We start from the raw sequence: 15,839 nt of genomic DNA on the forward strand, positions 1-15,839 counted from the left end.
CCAATAATATACAGACATATAGATAACAGGTGCAGTATAGATATAATGTATCTATATATTACATATATTATATAAACATATGCCTATATACATTTCAACACGTACATAACGTTCTCTGTCCATAAAAATGCGTACTTGTATTTTTTATATTTATAATACCTCTTTTCTAATGCATTTGACTTCTAGTTATTAAAATGTTTGTTTGGTTCTTTGCATGTTATTTGGTAAGCTGCTCAACAGTAATGGCAGATATAGGGGGATTGTGCCCTTTTTATATTAATGTGAAGGACAACTGGCAAATCGAAATAATCAGTTTTAGGGATTGAAGCAGGCAATTCAGCTCTAGAGAATCATATTTTTCTTATTGTCTATATTATAAAAAATTGTATCTATGGAAAATATTTATCTGACTTCAGCTGAAGAATATATGAGATGGAAAATAGAAGAAATATGTGATAATCTTATGTACATAATTATCTAGCATGACATTTTTTTCAGTCTGTGGCAAGGTTACTTTTATTGTAGTTCAGGTGCTTCATAATTTTCCCTTCCTTAAGCGTTGCAAAAGATCTAATTCAGTGAAGAAGACAAAAAAAAAATCTAGAAAATGGAATATCTAACATACTGCTATTTTCTCTTTATTAATTTCTCCAAATAGTTTGAGACATGGAGGAAGAGGTGGGGATGGGGGGGTTGTTTGGTTAATAGGTTGCTTGGTTTGATGGTGGTTTTTTTTGTTCTTTTGTTTTTTTTTTTTTTTTAGGATGAGTTGTGATACCAGCTACTGTGCAGAGATATGTTTGTGTGCTATACAGCAGGGAACATTCAAGAAATCTCTTAGTGGGAGAACTTAAAAAATATACTGTGTGTATACTGATAGGTTTCAGTAACAGATTACATTTGTCATTAGGTTTTACAGTATTTTCCATGTGGAAATATATTTTCTTTAATATATTTGGCTGAAGTTTCTTTCTAGATGATAAGGCTGTGTAAGAACTCACTTAGTGGAGAAAATGTTTTTCCCCTAGTGGCAGAATATGAAAGTTGCTCACAAATGCTCTGCAGTACAAATGAGAACTGCAAAATATACTTTTTAGAGGTGTTGCAGTACCTTTGTGTGTTTTGGATTCTATGATAGCTATAGCTTATTTCAGAGCAGAATATAGATGTGTCTGGCCTAGAGATTGTGTCTGAGATGAGAGGATTAATTAGATGAGGAATTCCAGGGCTGGATTATGTGAACAGAAAGTGAATCAGCTTCTCTTCAGTTGATGTATTAAGTTCTTTTTAAGATTAGTATAATTATTCCCATTTTACAGGTGTAGAAACTGATACAGAAAAGTGAAGTTTCTTATCTAAATTTGTAGGAGCCTTTTGAAACACGCACAGGGGCCCATGCAAACCAGAAAGCGAAGGGCACCAAGCCTATTAACGTAAGTGCCGGTTGGGTGTCTGTGGGGCTGGAGAACCAGTTCAGCATCTCCCTGTTCTGCTAGGCAGACAAACAGCTTCATAGTCTTTCCAGGTCAGCTCTGTGCATGGATAAATATCTGATACACTTAAAATACAATCATTATTTGAACAGTGTGTGTTCCATTATGTAAATCCATGACCTGCTTTATAGTGTTAAGATGTGATTTGTTAAATCCCCGAGATTTCTCCTTCCCCCTTTCCACTTTCTAAAGTTTTGACTTTGCCTGCAGTAGCTGGAAACACTGAGAGAAAGGAGGAGGGGAGATAGAGGCAGAGATTTGAGGTGAATGTTGTTTCGTGTCCCACGGAATTGTGAGCTGACTCCTAATCTGTCAGGATGTGCTAGCAGGAGGAAAAGAATCGAGAAGAGTGTGAGCAGAGGTGGAGAATTGTTGTTGTCCTCCCCTGCTAAATAGGCAGAGTAATCTGATGTCATTGTGACCATAGGAACATAAAAACCCCACAGAGATGCTGGGCTTGATTACATCAGTTCATAAAATTGGCTTTGCTTTCCTCTCTGCACTAACAGCTTTGATGCAAAAGCTGATGTAATGCAAACACACTTAGTAAAAGTGCAAAACAACCATGTTGTATTTTTTTTTTTTTAGCCTCAGAAAGGATTCTTTATTATTGAAGGCAATGGTGATTTTGCTGCTGATTTCAGTAAGTACCTTTAGTAACAGTTAACTAGATGACATTCAGCTGGACTGGCAGAGACACATTTCCATCTTTTGATGCTGCTTCTAGCACAACCCGTAGCTGAAATGGAAAATTTTACTTCTTCATCCTCTTTTACATATAGACGGGAACTCAAATAGAGAAGAATGGAAGTCCTGCATTATTTTAATGCATTGAAATGTGCAAATACATTTCCTTTTTTCTTGTTGTTGAACTTCCTGCTTATTCTGCCAGCGTATATGAGAATTTGAATAGGTTGCATTAAGAATGCTCATTGAAGCAGGATACCCAGCTTGCTTCAGTCAGGGGCTTTGGCTCAGTTAGGGCACCTAGACTGGCCGATACTGAAACACCTGCTATTTATCTTTGCAATGTGTTTCAGGAACATAGGTAAAAGAAGGTGCATTCCTGCAGAGCTACTTGCAAAATGAGAGCTTGAATCTGTTTTGGTGTAGGTTAGTCATACATGAAAATATATATATATTTGTATATGTATAAAAAGTTATCTTGGGATTTACTAAACATTTGTGTTGCAAAATTTTTAGACTGTCTCTGTCAAATAGTAGCTATCAACGTAGGTTTGGTTATCCTGTACATTAAAGCTGAATTTCATACTTTACCAGCATAGTTTGGGAAATGTTGAGGAGAATGTGGGTTTGGAGAGTACTGAGGTGGTGTACACTGAGTAATGTTCGTAATAAACATGAACCATTAAGGATGTTGTGAAGAGAGTATACATTTAGCACATGAGAAATGGCAGTAACTATTCTCCATTATTGTAAGCTATTTGTTTAGTATAATGACAAATGTGGAGGAGGAGGGTCAGTCATGGAGAGGAATTAGCATTGTGAAGAAGTGAGTGCATGCTGGGTCATTTTGCCACCAAAAAGCTATAACCATAAAACATCAGATTGCAACACTTAACCTGAATTGTTGGGCATTTCTCCTTTAAAACTCTGTCTCACCTGCTTTTGAAAAAGTAGAGTTAAATGGTTTAAAATTTTGCTTCTTACGCTATAGAAACAGTTAAGAACCTTCTGTTAATACCATACTAAAATCATCAGACAGTTCTGTCATTTACAACAGGAAATAATTGTGTTGTAGTTCATTCTCAAATCAGGAAAAAAAAAAAAACACCAACAAAAACCCCAGCTGCCCACAAAAGGTGGTGGGGGATAGAAATTTACAGGTTTTTAAAGTATATAGGAAATTTATATTAAAAAAAAAAAAAGGGGGGGGGAGGAGGGGAGGAAGAAGCAAGCATTCAAATTCCCGTGGAAGCTGTGTTTGTGTCAGGCAGAGCAGCTGCGCTGCAGCCTCCCCTCTCTGGATGACCTCAGTCCCGAGCGAGACAGAGCGTTCCGGGTGCAGGTGTGACTGCTGAATTATTTGTTCTGTTTTAGTGTCAGTCAGTTACAGTGAGGTATTCTGGGTAAAATTTGTATCCACTGAATAAAGTGAATTGGTATATTTGGTATTCCACAGTTCACGATGTGCCTTCCTGCTGTTGCGGCAGTAGTTTATTTTATTCTGTTGAATTACATCAGTTAAATAGGACGGGCGAGGGGAAGTGACTCCAGCAACAACCTCTGAATGCATCAGGCAGGCGGACAGAAAGGCAGGATTGGACTGAAGATGGTGCAGGACATAAAAGATAGTTTTGACAGCTGACTTGTGATCTTTTTGACGAGGTTTGCATATGCTGTTTGAGTTGGGAATTTTAAGTTTCTTCTCCGTGTTCCATGAGAAATAGAGCTGTGAAAAATGCTCACTTCTAATGCATACATATCCAGTCAGCCTTGTTTGAATTTGTCTATTCCTGTGATGCTGTCAGTGTTAGTTAACCTGCCCTAGATCGCATCAGTCTTTGCCAGGTGTCAATACCTAGTTATGTTCTGTGTGTCTTCTATCTCTTACCAGTTTATGAAGCTTTATAGAAAGATCCTGTTCCTTCATTTGTGTTTGGTGTAGACTGCCAGTGAGTACAACTACATGTCCTGATACATGGCTACTTTTCTGATGCTTGTTTCCAACCAAACAAGTCTAGTCAGACTATGGGAAAGCCAGGCTCTCGATTATCTGATTATATTTTTTTTCCCCATGTTTGTAAGATGTAGGCTTTTCGGTGTCTTGGAAGAATCAGCACAGATCTAGAACCCACAAAAGCAAGTCCTTCTAGGAAGATGGGTGTAGTTTTCTCCAAATAATTAATAAGAAATTCAATGCCTGCTTTGGCAATCATTAAAGAGAGAGCTCCTTATTCACCACCAGATGTATGACTTCAGCAGCTAAGTCCACATAATGCTTTTAGGAGATTCTCCCTTTTATCACTTGAAGTGCAGTAGAGGGATATAGTGTTCCAGATGAGTTGTAATCCTATATGGGTTACAGAGAATGGTGGCAATAGTATTACTCTGCATTTGAGATCTCAGTCTTCTGTAGATCCATTATCCTGTTACTTCTCTGTACAAACATAGGAGTGGCATGACTGTTGGCTTCCTGTGAGGCACAAGAGTATTGGCATACAAATGTGTTTGAGAATTTGATAAAATTTATTTTAAAAGGAAAATGGATTAACATTAGGATTCCTATACAAATAGCAATGTACTCATAAACATTTTTTCGTTATGTTAAATGAGCCTGCTATTGCACTGTGTGCTTTATTAAGTAAGAAGTGGATGAAAAATGGAAGGGAGTTTGCTGAGACTGGCTGATTTTAAATACTGGTTCTTGTTTTTGATCCGGGGCAGTTTCTTTAAGTGATCTGACTCTAACTGAAGATATATAGCGAATAGATCAGATATCTCTGAGGATTTAAGACAGGTTTTCGGTGACTTATGAATGATAAGCTAGCTTCATTAGCTGGTACAAGTCACATGAACGTGTAATCCAGTGTATTCATAGCATAGTATGGTTCTCTTGAGCATAAGAATTGTCTGCTAGCTATTTTTCTTTTAAACCATCTGAAGCAGACAGATCTTCCGCATGAAATCAGTAACACATTCATGGTCGGACTTGGAAACTCATCAGTGTTTCTAATGGTGGGAAGTAGTTGAAGAGGGATTTGGTAGGGTCAAGAACAGCTCAACCACCACCCACTGCTGCTGGTGTTGGGAGTAGTGAGACACCGTGGTAAACAGCTGGTATTTCTGAGTCATTCCTTCTGCTGTTCCCACCTCATCCCTCTGTCTAGGGTGTGGGGGCGGCCAGGTACGTTTCTAGGCAGGGAAGTCATTAAAATTGATGTCACAAATCACAGTCATGTTATGGGGAGGAGGGGACATACGGTTACATGGTACCCCGTACCCCTTTTAAAGCCTTTATGCACTTATCTACCTATGATGTATGTAAAAAGGTTGAGGGAGCAACATGTAGAGGGCCAGTTATTGTGCCTCACAAGGATATGACAGCTTGTATCCTTAGTCTCACCTGTCTGTTGGTATGTCAAGCGCTAGACTACAGACCCATATTAAGGTGTAGGAAGGATCTTTCCCAGAAACATAACTATTAATGTATTTGTGTATTTATTTGCCTGTCTGCTTTCTGGGGGGTAGATGCTGGTTTTAGGTTAATGGAGGTTGATAGGATGCATTGAGAGCATAAAGGTTAGGTGTGATACATTAGGGGCATGGTGAATATAGCTCGTGATATAGCTTGTATATAGCAGGTAATATAGCCTGTGAATATAGCAGGTATTATAGCTTGTTCTGGAATCACTTCTGCCTCCCATTGAGAAAACCGGGGTGCAATAATATGGTATCTAGGTGGTATCTCTTGGAGCTTGATGAAGATCACAAGTTAGCTTAGAGTTCATGGTGTGCTATTCTGCACTAGTAGATTGCGTGTATGTTCTTAACACCAGCATTGGGCATTCTGCTTCAGAAAAGGCATCTCCATGTAGAAGCTTAGGGCAAGGTTGCTACCTTAGCATGAACTTAGAGTAACCTGGAATAGTGTTCTGAATACGTGTTCTTTTGTTAGATTGTGTAAGGTAGAGCAGAGAGTCATCCTGCTTATCTTAATAACAAAATCTGACACATCTGAGTCCATGGTGGCCCACTGAAAAAAGACATTGAAATACCCCAGTGAGTGGGGTAGTGCTGTTCAGACAAGTTGTGTATAACTTGAGACAAATAAGAATTGTTTCTTTATGAACTTTGAATTTGTTTGCGTGCCTGTCTTAATTATGTTCTTTCAGGTAAGACAGGGAAGTCTCTAACTGCTCCAGAAGGAAAGGGCCTGGAAAGAAAATCAACTCTGTCTTTGGCAAATAGGTATCAGGTAACAGTGGCAATCGGGGAGCTGCTTCTTTTTCATGATATTTATCTGAACCAGTCTTGATGAACTGAGTTACACCTGAATTGGGAGCTACAGTTTCAGAGGAAGGAAATTCTTTTCATGTCTTAAGCTCTTAGTCACTGAAACCAGAAAAGTGGCTGCTTTTCATTTTTGTGTAAAGTGCTGTTGCTTTTGATATGCAAATGATGCACTGTACCATATAACCTCAGTCTTCTAGAGAGCAAAAGGAAGGGCAGAGGAAAGTGTGTGTGGTGCAAGAATTCAAATGATATGGAAGCAGAGTTCCTGCTCTCTTTCACAATTCAGTCCTAAATTCCAAAAAACCAAAAAGAGATCAAATCAGTCTGGACTCTGAGGGCAAGGATTGCCCTGTGTGATAAGGGACACTTGGGAATTTCTGCATGTAATGAATATACACGGTAACTGAGCTGACTGAATGTTAAAGCAGCTGTAGTGAGCAGTAATAGAACTGAGTGGGCTGTAGCTGAGCGACAGCTCATCATATAATCATCATGTTTTCCACTTACAGCATTTCTGAAAAACAAGAAAGATGGTTTAATTCTTTTTTGTCTTCCTCTAACAAGAGATTTTGAGTAATTATTTTTTAGAAAACCTTCATTGACATCTGGGCCATAGATACATATTTTGAGTGATAGAAGAGTTATCGTGTGTGATTCAAAATACATTCTCCCTCCTCCATCTCATTAAATCAGACGGAGAATTTTCTGTAGTCGCTTTTCTTTTTCCTTAATCGTCTTCCCCTGTGCAGAGGTCAGATTTGCTCTGCTGGCATTTCATGATGCAGAAGCAACCACTTGGCAAAGCACAGACCTTTACTTGTTTCGGTGTCTCTGATGCTCTCTGTCGTTTCCCCACTGACCGCTGACCCTTGAAGCTGCCCATGAGACACGCAGTGGCGAACCGAGCAGCTCTGAACGCAGCCCGCTGCAATTAGCACAGCTTAGCCGTGCCACACCGATGGGGCAGGTCATTGTCTGCCTGTCTTCTCTCAGTCCTTGGTTCTAAGCGGCTGATTGTGCAGAAACAACACTCCTGTGATTAGACAGAGTAGGAGCAGGTTCCCTGTTTTTACAGGGAGGTCTCACTAACTGCCAAGTCAATCTTTTTTTTTTTTTTTTTTTTTTTTTTTTTTTTTTTTTTTTTTTTTTTTTTTTTTTTGCATTATGGGGAGAGTAGCAACTGGAGAATGGCTTTATTTGGTAAAGTAGGACTTAAAGGAAAATAGGTCTTATGAGATGAAGCTAAAACTAGTAGGAGACCATGCTTTATGCTATGAGTCTTTAGGCATCAGTGCGTACTGTGTGCTCTAGTTTTGCATCATATTTTCTCATCCAGTATTGACCGTAAAAGTCCTATCACACCTGGTCAGATACTTTCAGATATGGTATAGTGCTAATCTTCATTAGTGGGCTTTGGAGCTTGTCAGGTTTTGTATCTAGAGGTGTGTTTTATAGTTAATAAAGTATAATTATTTTAAAAGAAGTGAAATTTTCATTTATTATTTGTAAATTTGAAGCTGTCCCTATGAAGTTGATGAAGTGTTGTAAAGAAGACTTGGTGTCTATGGCTGCATTTTTCCTGCAAAGTTAGCAAACTGGGTGGTTGGAGTAGAGGGCAAGAAAGTAACTTCAATTGTTTGCATTTTATATTCTTTTAGAAGAAGGTAGCTTAGTTTGCAATTGTGATGCACTCCATTTATTTACTAAAGTTTGTACAGCTCTCTAGCAACAGGTTTTCCTAATGTAGGTCACCACTGAAGTGTCTGTATGTGTGTAAGTTGCTTTGCTGATAGCTTTCAGAGAAAGTTCATAATGTACCTTTTTTCAGTTACTGTTTTATGCATGTGTATAAAATTTAGAAATAGCTTTTTCTCAGAAATTTATTGCAGATAAGAATGAGAAATCATCAGAAATTAAGAAGATACATTTCAAGTAAAAGTCATTCATCATCTATCACCTAGGAATGAATAAGGACATACTTTTAGATTAGTAAAAGGTATAACTTTGTATATGCCCGTAATGGAGTATGACAGAAAAAAGTTATGATTAGAAACTTTGATTAGTGACTTTGATCAGTGAAAATAACTAGCGATTAGGCACTAGTTCAAGATCTGTCGTCTTGTACAAAGTATGAGGGGCTCATGGGAAATTATAATGAACAAGGAAGGCAGATTTTATATATGTATATATGTGCACATATATACACGTATATAAAAATCTATTTTATATATGTATTTTAAACTGAAACATACTCTAATATGAAAGGTATCAAACCACAAAAAATGAGAATACACAGTTAGTTAGAATCCGCAGTTACTGTTAGCATTGGTTAAAGATGAGACATATCGATTGATCTTCCCCTGAGATTTTTGTTTGTTTGCTTAGAGGTCACAGTATTTAAAGGATGTTTATGGGTGAAGTTCATGGAAAACTTTCTCTGGCTTTACTAAGTTAGGATTTCTTCCCATGTATTCCAAGAGATCTCAGATCACATTTGTGATTTAGGGTACAGTACAATTCTTGAGAGACTGTAAGAAAAAAGGGAATTCATGTGCTGCTAAAAAGCCAGGACACACCATACTAAATATTCTTTACAAGATTCGTATTTTAGTTTACAGACAATCTTTATTTGATCGCTTTATGTGGTTTTTGTTTCAATTTTCTGACTGTAAAAGGAGAAAAAAGTTATTTGGAAATCCGATGACTGGTTTACATAGGGAAAAATACTTAAGATTTTATTAACATGCCTCAGGGTTTTTGTATATGTGTATGTGTATATGTGGAAATGAGACATCATTTTTATTCCCCGAAACTTAGTCCTTCAATGAAAACAAGGCTGCAGGATGAGCTTTTATTGAGCTAAGAAGTGAAACCAGACAACTTTGTGTTTTAAAACCAGAACTACTTTCTTCATATAAAGTTAAACAGAAGTAGTATGAGTTTATTGGGCCAAGCATTTTAAGTATAAAATGTAATCCTTTTTTCAAAGGTATTTTCCTTATATTGGAGTTCCTCTGGTTCTTATTTCTTAAGATGTTTTAATGCAAGTATATAGATAGTTATGTAGTCAAGATCTACTTCTGGAGTTCAATTTAGATCCACGCTATTTTTAACTTACAAAAAAACCCTTAGAACTCGTTTAATTGAGAATTTTGAGCTTGCAATGGCCAGGAAAAAAAGAGCTGCTACTTTGATGGCATTTATTAAAAAAAAAAATAAAAAAAAAATGTACAATACAGTCTAGGTCTTCACAGTATTGGGGAGATTAAAATAAATTTTGTGATCTTGTATTTCTCAGTCCTGTTTATAGAGACGTGGTAAGAGTAGCTGGCTGCACTGCTGACAGCACAGAAGAGTCATATTAATTTGACCAGTCAAACAATGACTGTTTTCCATGACCTCATGCTGTTACTACAGGTGCTAAAAGTCAGCAGTAATAAACACAACCGAGAGGTTTATCATGTCTTAAATTAGAGCTTTGGGCAGAAAGACTGCTGCCTCAGTGACACATGCTAGTGAGAGCTAAAGGGAACATACAGAAAACTTTCCAAGATCATGGTGGTACTGTTTCTGTAAGTGTTCAAATAGAGTAACTTTTGCAAAATCTCCTTTAGAAGCCTAATCATGGCAAAACCTGAGGTCGGCTGTAAAGCTCGAACACGGGCACTGCAATACACCTGTGCTGTCCCGTTACAGCCTTTCCTGGTGGAACTGATGAGAATAAAATTGTTTACAAAGGTCCTTGTTTGCAGTTTGAAGTTGAAAATCTTCAGTACGTATGTTTCTTTGGGCTAATGAAAAAACACATGTAACTATCATCTGCGTGACTGGAAGTGCCTGTATTTTATTTTCAGAGATAGAATTATAAATCTGAGCTCAAGCAGTAATATAATCAATATATTGATACTAAGTATGACATAATCAAATGTGAGAACATGCAGTAGTTATCAGTAATCATATCAAGGTGTTACTACACCAAAACCTTCGTGAATCATTAGTGAGAGATTGTCACATTTCGGTTATGCCATAAACAAGACACAGTTTGAATTTTGAAAGCATTAATTATCTTTATAGGAACTTACTGGAAATGTTTGATGTTCTTTCCATAAAAACTTTCTTCTGATTGTTTCTGTTTTAATCTGCTGTCATTTGTTTTTCTTTCATTATGTATGAATCATTTTGATAGTCTCATCAAATTACTGAGTATAGAATTTAATACTGAGGTCAAATTAATTGCTTGTATTGGCAATTACAATTCCATTTTAATCCGTAGCTCACAATCATAGATAACCATGGTTTTGATACGGCCTCTGCATTGAAAGACAAGTTTTGTGTCTCCTTGTCTGTTGCCTGTGCTGTTGCATGAATTTCACCCAATTAAGATGAAACCAGTATACTTCCTCTCATCCTCCTAACCTCTGTTTTATTATCCAATGGATGCATGCAAGTGTCCAGGGATGGTGTTAGCAGGAGGCAAAGTAAGCAGGAGAGACTGTTCATGAGTAGAAAGGGACTAAATATACTGGATCAGCTGATAAATTTACTCAGTTCTGCCATTGACATGGAATGTACAGTGAAACTGGTGGAAAACCAACCCTCCAAACTGGATTTGAGGTGTATAGCCTTTGTTTCTCTGAACCAAACAATAAGGGGGGCTGCATTCCTAAGAAGACGTCTCATCTAAGCAAACTCAGTCTTAAGGCATACCAATTGGGTTTATTGAGTTACCTTTTAGAATCCTTATGTCTAGGTTAATGTGTGCCAGCGGTGAGACAGCATTTCCCTCCAGAAAGTTTCCTTTCTGTTTCTCTACTTGATAATGAATGTTTCTTTTGTTTAATCTGTATTGAATTGGGCTCTGTCTGAAGTTCTTGATGGAAAAGCTATTGTGATATCAACAGTGAGATACTCAAGTGCTTGTAGCAATCTTGGGAATGGTCAAAGGTGGAAGAAAGGAAGAAATTCTTTCTCCATAATAGTGCTGCAGATTCAGATTACAGGGCCAGGGTGTGTACTGGGAATGATAAATGTACTTTACAGAGTCGCTTTTGGAGTAAAACATGTTCTGGTCTCTCCATTCTCACAGGCACATGATACTACAGAGCTTCAAAAAATCAGAAGTAAAATCAGCTGGACAGTTGCCTCCTGCCTTCCTAAATAGGTAAACACATTACAAACACAACCAGGGTCCTTACCTACCTCATTCCTGTAAGTAGCTATAAACATCCCCTCCACCCCCCAAATTAGCATCTGTCACTTGGTTGTTTTGAAATGCTGAGCATAAGGGCCTTGCAAAGAAAACAAGAATTTAATTTGTTTTCTGGTTGACAACAATTAAGTGTAGCCAACCAAAGAAACCAACTAAAATTATTAACAAGCTAACAGCATGCCTATTGCCTGTGGCAACACAGAGCTGATGGATGATGCAGTGTTACTCATTAAATGAATCTTTATCTGTGCTTCCTAAAGCTTGGATGCTAAATAAGTTCCTAAAACCATCCATATCATTGCCATGTTAAACTGTTGCAGCAGTTGATCTGTCACTGCAGAAGCTCTGTTTTGGTCTCAGTTCTTTGCTTTTGTATTTATTATCAGTTCATTCTGTAATAACATGGTGCAACCCATTGTGAGACTTATACGTAAGATCACCATAGTAATAAACTTGGTAAGGCCGGTGAACTGAACAACACGTTTGCTCAGTAAGTGGGGTTCAGCTGATTATCAGCTGCTGTAAATTGCCATTTACTTGCTGATGACTTTGTCCTTTTTCTAGGGACAAAGTGGGTTTACTGGTGTGGATGCCTGCCTCATTGCTTCACCAAAATGAGATAGGGCATGCAGGAGAGAAGGGAGATTGTTGCAAGTAGAACCCACCATGGTGAGTTGGATTTTGTCCCTACTTCTGCTACAGAATATCCCAGTGACACTAAATACATTGCTTAAACCAAACTTTTCACACAAGTGTTTTTCCTTCTCTGGAAGTATATTATGCCTAACACTTGCTTGGCAGCAGTGCCGGATTGAGAAGTTCTTCCCTACTGTTTTTTCCTCCCATGCCACATGAGGTCCGCAGAACTGCTTGAGGGGACCTTCAATAAATTAAAGCAGCAAACTAAATGGAGCTGAAAATAATTACTTTCTATCGTGTACATGAGAAAAGTATGAGAAACTGTGGCTTGTATTCTTGATTTGACACCACAGAGTCTGTCTTGAACGTTATGCTGAAAAATAAGTACATAGAAAATAGATTTTTAATTTTGAATTGCTGAATACCCTCTAGAATTGTAATAAAGTGCAGGGATTCAAAATTAATAATACTTTTTAAACTAAACTGCCTTTCTTGGCTCTGTTTTTAAAATAGTATAGTAATTGCACACCTTACAGGCACATTCTTAACTAAGCTCATTAATGTTTTGTGAGACACGTATGTACTGAACAGATGAGCACAGAAGGAAAGAAAAAATCCTGAACCTCCCTTCAAGAGGTTCAAAAGGTTACAGTAAGGAAATTCCTGGGGCCATGCTTGCATGGTCATGTTCAACTGAACATCTGAAAAAATTGCTGATTAAGTAAGCCCTGTTGATTCTGCAAAATGTTTAAAAGTAGGGATCTTTAATGAAAATACCAGATTGAGGATATAATTAAAGACACTATTATAATGCTTACACACAAGAGAACTGAATGAAAATTCTGCATTCTTGCATTTACTGAATTTGACCTGCAGGGAGTTACAGACAGGATATTATTCTAGCACCTTTGGCTGTGCATGCTGTTGGGGAACCAAGGCCTTGAGGCCATGCAGGGTTCAAATTTTAAATCTGTCTACTTTTTGTGCTAGAATGAGCAATGTTTTATAATATCCTTATACAGAGATAGAAGACTTCTGTGCATATTTGTGACTTTGGAAGCCGTAGGGTTTTTTTGTGATTTGTTGTTATTATATTTGACATCCATGCAGTGTTTTATAACGTTTTCATAAAGAGCAGCAGTAATGCTATTGTGAGATTTACACACACACACACATACACACACACCCATGTTGGAGTCTGGGTCTTGTTTATTTCACTGCTATGAATCCTAATAATTTTTTGATCATAAAATGAAAGTTCAGTACTTAAGGATGTCAGGATAACAAAATACCTGGTAGAGATCAATTTTCCATTACTGCAAATGTGTGTTTCCTGTCATTGTTCCCTGTGGTGGTAAAGGAGTCCTAACAGAACTTCTGTCAGTCCACAGCACTGCAGCATGGAAAATGTATCTGCCTTGGTGTCTTCATTTAATGGATTTAATTTGTTTCTAATTTTGAAGCTTAACCTTGGGTTTGAAATTCACTGTGAACAACTCTTTCAACTGCAATGGGGACTAATGAAACCCATAGTTTGCTGTAGGTGTATCGCCTTTGTCCTCACTCCTCATGACCATAATCCCGTCTCCCTCATGGCTTCCCTTCTTTGTTGCCTTCACTTCTTCAGGTTTTCCTAGACTCCCGCTTGTATGTTATCCCAGTTCTGACACGTGTCTTCTCAGTGCCTTGTAAGGATGCACCAGGTCAAGCTGCTGAGCAGAGGCTTCCCACATATTGTGCACAGAGATAGGCCTGAGCACTTGTGCATCTACAAATACGACAGTTTTGAGTTAATTCAGAACTAATTTAAACAAAAGCAAATACGATATCTTCTTTTATTATTGTTGTAAATTCTAGGAGTGATTCTTGGAATTGTAAGGGAAATGCTTCTTAACCTGTATCAGTGTGAAATTTGATGACTTTACCAAGACGAAATTCCATGAAACATGTCAGCTTTTTCTATAGCAGTCTATAGCACCTTGTGAGATGATTTGGTCCTTATGACCTACTAATGTTATCCGTTGCAAACCCAAACCTATCCAGCATTTGCGAGCTTCTCAAAAGGTGTTCGTATAAACAAAGATTTGACTATATTTTTACCCATGTATTCCTTTAGCTGGAGCAATGAGGAAAGCCTTATTTAATATTAAGTGGACTCAGGCATGCTTCCTGCTCTAGTGTAAGCACCTAAATCAGCTGAAAGTTATGAAATACATGAGGTGGTTTAGAGCCAGCTAGAATCGGGCCTGGAGTGGAAGAAGGAGGAACAATTTTTAAAAATATCTAAATGTTTTTATTCATAAACTGGTTAGTTGTGATGAGGATCTAGGAAGCTGCGGGGAATATTATTGGAATGTGATGCTGTTCTGGAAACAAGGAAACACGTTGAGCAGAAGAGAGGGAGTGCCAAATCTATGAAAAGGTATGCAGTTCGATTTTTGTTAAAATCTACAGCATGGTAGGAGGCACGTGTTCTGAAGACACTCAGAGGAATAATGCTTGTTCCCCCAGTGTCTCTAATGACCAGCTGGTCATAGGGCCGGTCTGCAGAGCATCCTTCAAGAGTTACATGGATTTGTGATGGTCTGATGGTGGTCAAGGTGTGGCTGGGTGTTAATGCCCTTCAGAATGGCTTTAATAAGTGCTATGCAGATTTTTGCATAAATACTTTGTGATGTTAGATATAGATTATTAAAAGAAAGTGCAAGTGTGAGGAGAGGAGGTTTTTAGCTCACTCCAGTGTCAGGAATAGGGTTTGGAAGATGAGACAGGACTTCCTAATTAGGACTCTTCGCTTTAAAGTAGATGTACTTCAGTGTTTTTTTAGGTGTCTTCGTTAACATGATGCCTTATTGAGAGTTTCTCATAGCTATTTTTTCTACATCAGCCAGTATTGAAACTTCAGCCCTATAGATGTCAGGGAATTCAGCAGTGTTTCTCATGGTTAAATTCATAGCATCTGTTTTCTGGTTTGCTTTACAGAAGGACCTTTTCATTACTGGATAATAAAGAGATATGAACCTAGCCGCTTGCAGTGATATGAGAAAATAAATCTTTCCATTGGATTATTTCTATGTTTGTTTTTTTATTATTCATGATTATGTGAGCGTGAATCATGAGATAAGTTGACCATGAGGAATGGATGAATGAGGGAGGCAGAGCACAAAAGCTCTTCTAGCAAAACTTGGGGAACATAATGGTATTCGTGGTATTTTGAGTAGAAAGGAATCAGGAAAAAAAAAGTGAAATTCAAACAGAAGAACCCTCTAAGCTAGCTAACTCTAATTTAACCTTCTCTTGCTTGAAAAGAATTATTTTTAATACTTTTGATATTTCCCAATCTGTTCTAAATGTAAGAAATTTGTGTAGCAAAAACAGTGAATAGTCATCACTGATCATAGGGTTTAGGGCAGACTATTGGGTGGCAAATTGTACTGTCGTCTTGGAGGTGCCGGTTTTACCTGCCTCTGAAATACGGTGTATTTTTCTACTAGACTTTTCTGTTTAAATTGGAGATTGTG

At 37.8% G+C, this 15,839-nt stretch overlaps 1 protein-coding gene across 8 annotated transcripts in view; it reads left to right on the forward strand.

The window, feature by feature from the left end:
- OTUD7A (OTU deubiquitinase 7A) overlaps positions 1 to 15,839 on the forward strand; it is a 151,904-nt gene that overhangs the window by 34,348 nt on the left and 101,717 nt on the right. For 5 of the 8 annotated variants that reach the window (XM_063345784.1, XM_063345783.1, XM_063345782.1 and 2 more), the window contains exons 2-3: positions 11,557 to 11,631; positions 12,244 to 12,348. The exons of 2 other annotated variants lie outside the window; for them this stretch is intronic. The gene's annotated coding sequence lies outside the window, so the exon portion shown is untranslated. Of the gene's footprint in view, positions 1 to 2,081; positions 2,137 to 11,556; positions 11,632 to 12,243; positions 12,349 to 15,839 lie in introns of all 8 variants that reach the window. One more of the 8 variants, XM_063345785.1, reaches the window with a different exon arrangement.

Source organism: Chroicocephalus ridibundus, chromosome 9 (assembly GCF_963924245.1).
Source record: "Chroicocephalus ridibundus chromosome 9, bChrRid1.1, whole genome shotgun sequence".
Lineage (NCBI taxonomy): Eukaryota > Metazoa > Chordata > Aves > Charadriiformes > Laridae > Chroicocephalus > Chroicocephalus ridibundus.